The sequence below is a fragment of the Sciurus vulgaris genome, assembly GCF_902686455.1.
Source record: "Sciurus vulgaris genome assembly, chromosome: 5".
Taxonomy (NCBI): Eukaryota; Metazoa; Chordata; class Mammalia; order Rodentia; family Sciuridae; genus Sciurus; species Sciurus vulgaris.
This window is the reverse complement of record NC_136465.1, coordinates 76,767,716-76,777,706: the sequence shown is the minus strand read 5'-3', so window position 1 is coordinate 76,777,706 and position 9,991 is coordinate 76,767,716. Positions and strand designations below refer to the sequence as shown.

Genomic DNA, 9,991 nt, shown 5'->3' with positions numbered 1-9,991 from the left:
AAAAACTCTACTCCAAGAATTCAAATAATCCAGTCGACAAATGGGCTAAGGAAATGAATAGACACTTCACAGAAGAAGATCTACAAGCAATCAACAAACATATGGAAAAATGCTCAACATCTCTAGTAATAAGAGAAATGCAAATCAAAACCACCCTAAGATTCCCTCTCACCCCAATTAGAATGGCGATTATCAAGAACACAAGCAACAACAGGTGTTGGCGAGGATGTGGGGAGAAAGGTACACTCATACATTGCTGGTGGGACTGCAAATTAGTGCAGCCACTCTGGAAAGCAGTGTGGAGATTCCTTAGAAAACTTGGAATGGACCTACCATTTGACCCAGCTATCCCACACCTCGGCCTATACCCAAAGGACTTAAAATCGGCACACTACAGAGATACAGCCACATCAATGTTCATGGCAGCTCAATTCACAATAATCAGACTATGGAACCAACCTAGATGCCCTTCAATTGATGAATGGATAAAGAAACTGTGGTATATATATATACAATGGAATATTACTCAGCTATAAATAATAATAAAATTATGGCATTTGCAGGCAAATGGATGAAATTGGAGAATATCATGCTAAGTGAGATAAGCCAATCTCAATAATCCAAAAGAGGAATGATCTCACTGATAAGCGGATGATGACACTTAATGGGGGGTGGGAGGGGGACAAGAATGGAGGAAGGAGGGACTGTATAGAGGGAAAAGAGAGGTGGGAGGGGTGGGGGAAGGAAAAAAATAACAGAATGAATCAAACATCATTACTCTAAGTAAATATATGAATATGCAAATGGTATGCTGTCCCTCCATGTACAAACTGAAACAACATGTATCCCATTTGTTTACAATAAAAATAAATTTAAAAAGAAAAGAAAAAGAAAGTGTATTCGTTCTTTGTTGGATGGTATATTCTATATATGTCCGTTAAGTCTAAATTGTTGATTGTGTTATTGAGATCTATGGTTTCTTTATTCAATTTTTGTTTGGAAGATCTATCCAGTGGTGAGAGAGGTGTGTTTAAATCACCTAGTATTATTGTGTTGTGGTCTATTTGATTTCTGGAATTGAGAAGGATTTGTTTGACGTTCATTTATGAGCCAATGTTCGGGGCATAGATATTTATGATTGTTATGTCTTGCTGATTTATGCTTCCCTTAAGCAGTATGTAATGTCCTTCTTTATCCCTTCTGACTAGTTTTGGCTTGAAGTCTACATTATCTGAAATAAGGATGGATACTACAGCTTTTTTGCTGTGTCCGTGTGCATTGTATGTTTTTTTCCTATCCTTTCACCTTTAGTCTATTGGTATCTCTATGAGATGAGTTTCTTCCAGGCAGCATATTGTTGGATTTTTCTTTTTAATCCAATCTGCCAGTCTATGTCTTTTGATTGATGAGTTCAGGCCATTAACATTCAGGGTTATTATTGTGATATGATTTGTATTCCCAGTCATTTGACTCATTTTTGTTTTTTGACATGATTTGATTTCTCCTTTATTTGGCTATTCCTTTAGTCTAGTTCCTCCCATTGCTGATTTGCATCATCGTTTTTCATCTCTTCCTCATGGAATATTTTGCTGAGAATGTTCTGTAATGCCAGCTTTCTTTTTGTAAATTCCTTTAGCTTTTGTTTATCGTGGATCTTATTTCGTCGTCAAATCTGAAAGTAAGTTTTGCTGGGTATAAGATTCTTGGTTGGCATCCGTTTTCTTTCAGGGCTTGGTAAATGTTGTTCCAGGCCCTTCTAGCTTTTAGGGTCTGGATTAAAATATCTGCTGATATTTTTATTGGTTTCCCCCTGAATGTAATTTGATTCTTTTCTCTCACGGCCTTTAAAATTCTGTCTTTAGTTTGTATGTTAGGTATTTTCATAATAATGTGCCTTGATGTGGGTCTGTTGTAATTTTGTATATTGGAGTCATATAAGCCTCTTGTACTTGGTTTTCCATTTCATTCTTCAGATTTGAGAAATTTTCTGATATTATTTCATTGAATAGATTGTTCATTCCTTTGGTTTGTTTCTCTAAGCCTTCCTCAATCCCATTAATTCTTAAATTTGGCCTTTTCTTGATATCCCATAATTCTTGTAGATTCTGTTCATGATTTCTTACCATCTTCTCTGTTTGGGTGACTTTATTTTCAAGATTAAATATTTTGTCTTCAATGTCTGATGTTCTATCTTCCAGGTGTTCTATCCTATTGGTTATGGTTTCTATGGAGTTTTTAACTTGGTTTATTGTTTCCTTCATTTCAAGGATTTGTTTTTGTTTTTCTTTTTAGTATCTCTAACTCTTTATTGAAATGATCTCTTGCTTCCTGTATTTGCTCTTTTAACTGTTGATTGGTGCGATCACTTAATGCCTGCAATTGCTCTTTCATCTCCTCCTTCAATGCCTGCATTTGCTCTTTCATCTCCTCGTTTGCTTCCCTGATTGTTTTAATTATGTACATTCTGAACTTTCTTTCTGACATTTCTTCTGCTGTGCTGTCATTGGGTTTTATTGATATAGTATCTAGGTTTGTTTGGGACATTTTCTTCCCGTGTTTTCTCATATTGGTCAGATGTCAGTGGGACTCTGAGATATTGCAGATTTTCTCTACTGGCTTATAGTGTCCCTGTAGATTTCCCGTGTATCACCTCCCAGCCTTCAGTAGCCTGAAGTCTTGGAGTAACTTGATAATGCCATGCTTCTGAAGAAAGCTGTTCCTAGCCTGCTACTGGTTCCAAGGCCTGGAGCTGGCTCTGTGTGGATCTGGTCAGTCCTGCTCCAAGAAGCTGTCCGTGTGGGAGGAGCCCACCACCTGAGTGAGCAGGGCTACCTGGGGAAGACTCTAGCTGCCCTGCTCTACTGTGATAAGCCACCCTTATCCAGGCCTGCCACCCAGGCTGAGCTTCACCCGGTGTGGGAGACTCACCCTGTGGCTCTATTTTAGTCTGAGTCTCTCAATGCCTCCCCTTCTTGAATTCTGGGTTCTGGAGTGACTAGAGATGCAGTCACCCTCTAGTTCGCCATCTTGGATCGCCTAAAGGCTAGAATTTGAAAGTGTCTTCCAAACAAGAACATTCTGGCCTAGAACCCTTCCCCTTCTAGTCTCTTATCAACCCAGGGGTTAGATATATGCACCTGTAATTCTGAGAGATGACTAACAACTTCACTTCCTAAGCGGTTTTAAGAACAGTCTTTCCTATGAATTTAACATGAAGTGTACTCAATGTGTTTATTTACTAACTCTCCTTGTCATACACTGGCAACCTCTTTAACATCTAGATAGACTAGATGTAAATTAGAACTTGTGTCCTTTATATTCACTATTTACATAGTAAAACAAAACCCAGATATAAGAGACAATGGTCAATCCTGCTTCACAGAAAATACATTGGTATAAAGCCCTTTTCATTTTCTTTTCCTTCTTCATCCCTGAACAAGCACAAATACAATGTATACTGCTCGGAGAACTGTTTTGATCATTCCATTTCTAAAAGACAGTTATTTCATTATGGATTTTAACAAAAAGATATCTACAAAATGTTTTATTTACTACCTCTACTTCTAACATACTTTGTGCACTTCTAAACATCTAGAAAGACTAGATGTTTCAAATAAGGACTTAAGTGTGTCCACTGTGTACACAGTAGTCTTAAATAAACTACACACATCTAACAATGGTTACATCTGAAAGTGTCTTCTAAGTAGCATCACTCTGGCCTGGAATCCTTCATTTCTTCCACGTCTTTCTCCTGTGTCACATGTGCCACATCTGAGTGTCACATGATATGATGTTATAATTTTGCTTCCAAAAGTCCTTTTCAGAAGACTGCCTTTCTATGAATTTTAACACAAAGTGTACAAAATGTGTTAGTTTACTAACTCTACTTTTGTCATACATTGAAAACCTCTTTACTATCTAGAGACTAGATATTATGAAATTAGGACTCCTTTGTCCAGTATATATACAATATATACAGCACGGCAAAGTTAAATGAAATGCACATCAAAGGGCAATGGGTAAGCTGAAGTTTGCTAGCACACTCTTAACAAAACACACTTGCAACTTCTTCCCTCCCACCTCCCTCAACCCAGTGAACAAGTACAGATAGTATGTTCAGAGGTGGCTTAACAATTCCAAACAGGATTTCCCATCACTTTTTAAAAGCTATTTACAAAGTTAAATCTACCACTTCTACTTTTAAATATATCAAGCACTTCTAAATATAAAAGGACTAGATATTCCACATAAGAACCTGTCCACTATGCACACAGCACTGGTAAATAAAATTGCACACATAGCAATGGTTAGAATCTGAGGTATTTTCTAATAAGACCATTTTGTCCTTGAACCTTTCCCTCCTCATGTCCTTCTCTCTACTTTCAGTCCAGTGGACAAGTACAGGCATATGTAACACTTAGAGATGGCTGAACAAATTCATATTCAAAAGTCATTTAGAGGACAAGCTTTCCTATGAATTTCAATGCAAAATGTACAAAATGTGCTAATTTCACTAACTACTTGGTCATACACTGGCAACCTCTTTAACATCTAGAGACTAGATGTTGCAAAACTGGGACTCATTTGCCCATTATATACACTATATACACAGAAAAACAAAATGTACAAAACAAAGAAAATTGATGTCTGAAAATGTCCCCAGTATGAACACACTAACGTGTTATTTCCTTTTGCAATTGCTTCCCTCCCACCTCCTCCACATCATTGAACAAGTGCAGACAGTACTATACTGCTCACAGAAGTGGTTTAACAATTCCATTCCCCAAAGACTATTTCATATGAATTTTAGCAAAAAGATATTTACAAAGTGATATTTTACTACCTCTACATTTAACACACATCAAGCACTTCTAAGCATCTAGCCAGAATAGATGCTTCAAGTAAGGACTCAGTTTGTCCACTATATACACGACAGTCTTGAATAAACTGCACACACAAAACAATAATTCTAATTTTAAAATGTCTTCAAAATATGAGCATTCTGGCCTGTCACCAACCCAGTGGGCTATAATGCTCAAAATTTTCGGAAGACAATCCTTCCTAGGAATTTTAACACAAGCAAATTTGTTTACTAATTCTACTTTTGTCATACACTGGCAACCTCTTTAACATCTAGATAGACTAGATGCAGATTAGGATGCATTTGTACTTTATATACACTATATACGCAGCAAAGTAAAACAAAACATAAGGTACAAGTCTTAGCTTAGGGTAGGCACACCCAAGGACCAGCTCACAACTCTACACGACTCAAAAGGGGGTCCCCCCAAAAAATTTCATAAGAATTTTAACAAAAAGAAATGTACAAAATGTGTTGTGTTACCAATTCTACTTTTAACATATGTCAGGCACTTCAGAACATCTAGAAAGCCTAGATATTTCCAAAAAAGTACTTAGAATTTTCACCTATCTATACAGTAATGAGGAATAAAATGCACACACAAAACAATGGTCACAGCAGGAAAATGTCTTTTACATAAAACCAGTCTGCACAGGCCCGCCTCCTCCTCACCTCAAAGCCTTCTCCACGTCCTCTAACCCACCTAACAAATGTGGACAAGTGCGGCTCCTAGCGATGGCCTAATGAATCCATTCCAAAGTCACTTGCAGAAGACATTTCCGATTTTATAAAACAAATGGCCATTTACAAGACGTTATTTTCTAACTATCAGACCTGGCAACCTCTTCACATTGAGAATGTCCGGAGGTAGCACACGTTCTAACAGGTTGGGGGCAAGTTGAGAGCAGCTTTTTCATATCATACACTCAGGCCTTCTACACAGGGCGGGAAATCTTCCAGGGCGGCGGCCACGCACGTGACTCCCGCTCCTCCGGGAGAAGGAACAGCAACCGCAGGGCCGCTAACGTGTCCACCGCCGTCGTCTTGGGGGCTTCGCTCACCTTCCGGACGGTTAGGGCCTTTGTCTGCCTGTCCCAATAAGGCCCGGCGGTGGAGGGCCCTAGTCTGCGGGGCTCCTCTGTCCAATGCGTGGCCGAGCTTTCCAGCTCCACTCTCCTCCGAGGGCCCTCGAAGCCCCTGCCGGCCTCCGCTGAGTCCGGCGGCCGCCACTCTTCTCGCCCTGCCACGCCGCCGCCACCCAAAGGCGCCACGAGCTCCGCGTGGCGGGACAACAGGACTGAGCCCAGAGACCCCGCCGCCCGCGGGTCCAGGGGCCGGGATCCGACAGGTCGCCCCTGCCATCAGGTCATCCAGCCAGGGGAAGAGGCTCGCAGGTCCTTCACAGGCAGGGCCAGCCAGTGGGCAGTCGCAGCGGGAGCTCCGGGGGTCTGCAGGGAAGAAGCCGCCCCGGCCCCCCAGCTCAACCGCCGGCCGAGGGCCCCAGAGAGCCCCAGGGGGCAGCCCGCACTCCCTTTCTCACCACGCTCTCCGCCGGAACTCACACACTAATCTTGAGGTAAAACCTGAGTCCTCTCTGAGAAAGGGAGCGTATAGGTAAGCATTGTAAACCTTTATCTGTCCGCTTCACTGGAACAGGTTAGATTTGAATGATATGTGTGTCCTTCAGCCAGTCTTTTGTAAGATTTGTCACTTGCAAAATGGAAAGTCACTGCGAAGGAGGAAAAGGGATGCGAATCCACCCATTCTTTTGCTGCAGACCTCATGCTTTCTATCTGAACCAAACCAGCTTACCTCCGAACCCACCTCTCTCCTTCCTTATGCAAATCAGTGAAGACCTGACTGAATTATGCTTCTTATAAGAATTTATCTCATTTGTTGGTTTGAATGCCCATTTACTTATGTCCCTTTCCCCCCTATAATTTAGGTCTGTATTCTAGAGCAGAGATTCTGTTTTTCCACATCAATTCATTACAAGCACATGGAGGAGACTATCACAAAGTCAGCAGTAGGTATTTGTTGACTCACTGGATATCTGGCCTCCTTTTATTTTGACAACCTTGAAGCAAGCACACAAGTTATCTTGAATCCTTCTAAATATTTCTTATGGCACCTCAGTATCTATAAGGGTTGAAGTCGGCATACTTTAGTGATACATGCATACCCAAGTGCATAGTAGCTCAATTCACAACACAGAAGTTAAGGAATCAGCCTAGCTATCCATCTACAGATGAGAGGATAAAGACAATGCTGTACATATACACAGTGGAGTTTGGGGGCTGGGGATTTAACTTAGGGTTACTTTACCACTGAGAACACCCCCCTTTTTTGAGATAGGGTCTCACTATATTGCCGAGGCTGAGCTTGAATATGCAATCCTCCTGCCTCAGCCTCCCAAGTCACTGAGATTACAGACACATATGTGCCACCATACCCAGTTCACAATAGAGTTTTATTCAGTCATAAATAATAATGAAATTATGTCATTTGCAGAAAAATTGATGGAATGTAAAGCATTATGTTAAACGAAATAAGTCAGTCTCAGAAAATCAAGGGTCCTGTATTTTCTCTCACTTGTGTAAAGTACAAAGAAAAAAGGAAAAAAGGGAAAGTGGAAACTCATGAAAACAGAAGGCAGACCAGTAGAGAGGAGGGAAAGAAGGTACTGGAGAATAAAATTGACAAAATAAGATTATGAGTATGTATGAATATATCAAAATGAATTTACTATTATGCATGAATAAAAAGGGGGGAATACATAATTTAAAAATATTTCTGAGCCAGGCATGGTGGTGCACACCTGCAATTCCAGCAACTCAAGAGGCTGATGCAAGAAGATAACAAATTTGAATTCAGTTTGGGCAATTTAGCAAGAGCCTGGATCAAAATACAATAAAAAGGACTGGGGATATAACAGTGGGGGAGCACTCCTGAGTTCAATCCCAGTATAGCTTAAATAAATAAATAAACTGATAAAATTTTTATTGCCAGTAGTTATAGAAAAACTTATGGGATGAATAACAATCAAAGGGAGACTTTAAACATTTGAGGATATTTTAAATATTTCAAGTAAATTTAATTTTTTGTTCATTGGTGTGCACAAACAAGACCTGTTACCTCTGGACCTGACTTGACTCTTCAAATCTTAGACTTGATTATTGAATGATGGAGAAAGAACAGGAAAGGAAGGGAGAGAAATCAAGAAAAGCAAACAAGTTGACCTTGTTTATTCTTGCTTATTCTGCTTTTGCATGCCTTGCAAGAAACTATGTTGACATTATCTTTTTTTCACTTGACTTGCCATTTGACTACAGAATAAAGATTCTGCTCCTTTTGGAAGGACTATAGTCCTGAGGTCAATATTGTCACCAGTATCAATCAAGACTACTATTGGGCAGAGGTCAATAAAAATTTTTTAATCTTTCCCCGGTGGTTAAAGGGAAGCCTGAAATGGTTTAAATTCAGAGGCATGCTTCATGAATTCTATGTTGGAGATCCGACCTCAATAATGTACAGGGAGACCACAGACTGCCCGACCGCGGGACATGAGTCAGTCGCAGCCATGTTCCTGGTTAACTGGTTCCTGAAAGGTGGCGGCGGCGGAGGAGGCAGGCGGAGGAGGCGACTGGGGGCCAGGGTGGGGGCTTGGGAAATGTGCTTGGAGGCCTGATCAGTGGCGGGTGCCGGGGTCGGCGGAGGAGGAGGAGGAACCGCCATGCGCATCTTGGGCGGAGTCATTAGCGCCGTCAGCCAGGCGGCTGCACAGTACAATCCCGAAGCTCCGCCCCGCGCACCCATTACTCCAACATTGAGGCCAACGAGAGTGAAGAGGTCCGGCAGTTCCCGAAACTCTAGGGCACTACTGGCTGGAGATGATATGGAGGTCAGTGCCACGGAACTCATGAACATTCTCAACAAGATCGTAACCCGCCACCCTGATTTGAAAACTGATGGTTTTGCCATTGACACATGTCGCAGCATGGTGGCTGTGATGGATAGTGACACCACAGGCAAGCTGGGCTTCGAGGAATTTAAGTATCTGTGGAACAACATTAAAAAGTGGCAGGCCATATATAAACAGTTCGACTTTGACAGATCAGGGACCATCTGCAGCAGTGAACTCCCAGGGACCTTTGAGGCAGCAGGTTTCACCTGAATGAGCATCTCTACAACATGATCATCCGGCGCTACTCTGATGAGGGAGGAAAGATGGATTTTGACAACTCCATCAGCTACTTGGTCAGGCTGAATGCCATGTTCCGTGCCTTCAAATCTCTTGACAAAGATGGCACTGGACAAATCCAGGTGAACATCCAGGAGTGCCTACAGCTGACTATGTATTCCTGAATGGGAACCCCAGACCTGCCCCCTCACCACCTCGCCACAAGAGCCACCCCGGATCCTTGGTTTCTGCCAAGGCCGATCCTGTCTGCAGTCACTTCTTCATAGGTCCTGCTACCCACAGACCTTTCCTTCACCCAGTCCTTGAAACCCAGTTTCTTAGTCAATAAGCAGGGCCCATCATGCCCCAATATGCCGTACCCTGAGTGTTACCCTGACTCTAAGACATTCTAGCACGTTCAGCCCAAGGGTCGCCCCACCCCCGCCACACCCCTCTCGTACACTCTCAATTACCTATTCCAAGGCAAATATTCAGGTGGCTTCCATGCCCCAAGGCCCTGTCTCAGTTCTGAGATCACTCCAGTTCTCACATGCCCTGGCACACTCATTCAAGTTACCACCCAAGCAGCCAAATAAACTCCAGGCCATTGCAGGCCTGCTCACCCCAGTGCCTTCGCCTGTACTCTGCTCACAGCCTGCTAGGCCCAGGAGGAAATAAATGTATTCTAGTCGCTGCTCCCTAAAATAATAATAATAATAATAATAATAATAATAATAATAATAATAATATACAGGTTGTATAATGTAGATATTTTTTTCTTTATGAACATTGAAAACATTCCATATACTTAAGGAAACAGTCTTGAATACATGGAAATCTTTATGGATATATGTACATTGAATTCATAATATTGGGTTATAAAAAGAAATATACATTTGGTCTTCCTCCTCAGTTCTTGGTGCAGAGATTCTAACACCTTAAAACTTTCT

The 9,991-nt window shown here is 41.6% G+C and overlaps 1 pseudogene across 1 annotated transcript; it reads left to right on the top strand.

Moving 5' to 3' along the window:
• Window positions 1-8,403: 8,403 nt before the first annotated feature.
• LOC306662923 (calpain small subunit 1-like) lies at window positions 8,404-9,749 on the top strand (annotated as a pseudogene). The gene has a single exon. The product of its transcript is annotated as a calpain small subunit 1-like (transcript).
• The last annotated feature ends 242 nt before the right edge of the window (window positions 9,750-9,991 follow it).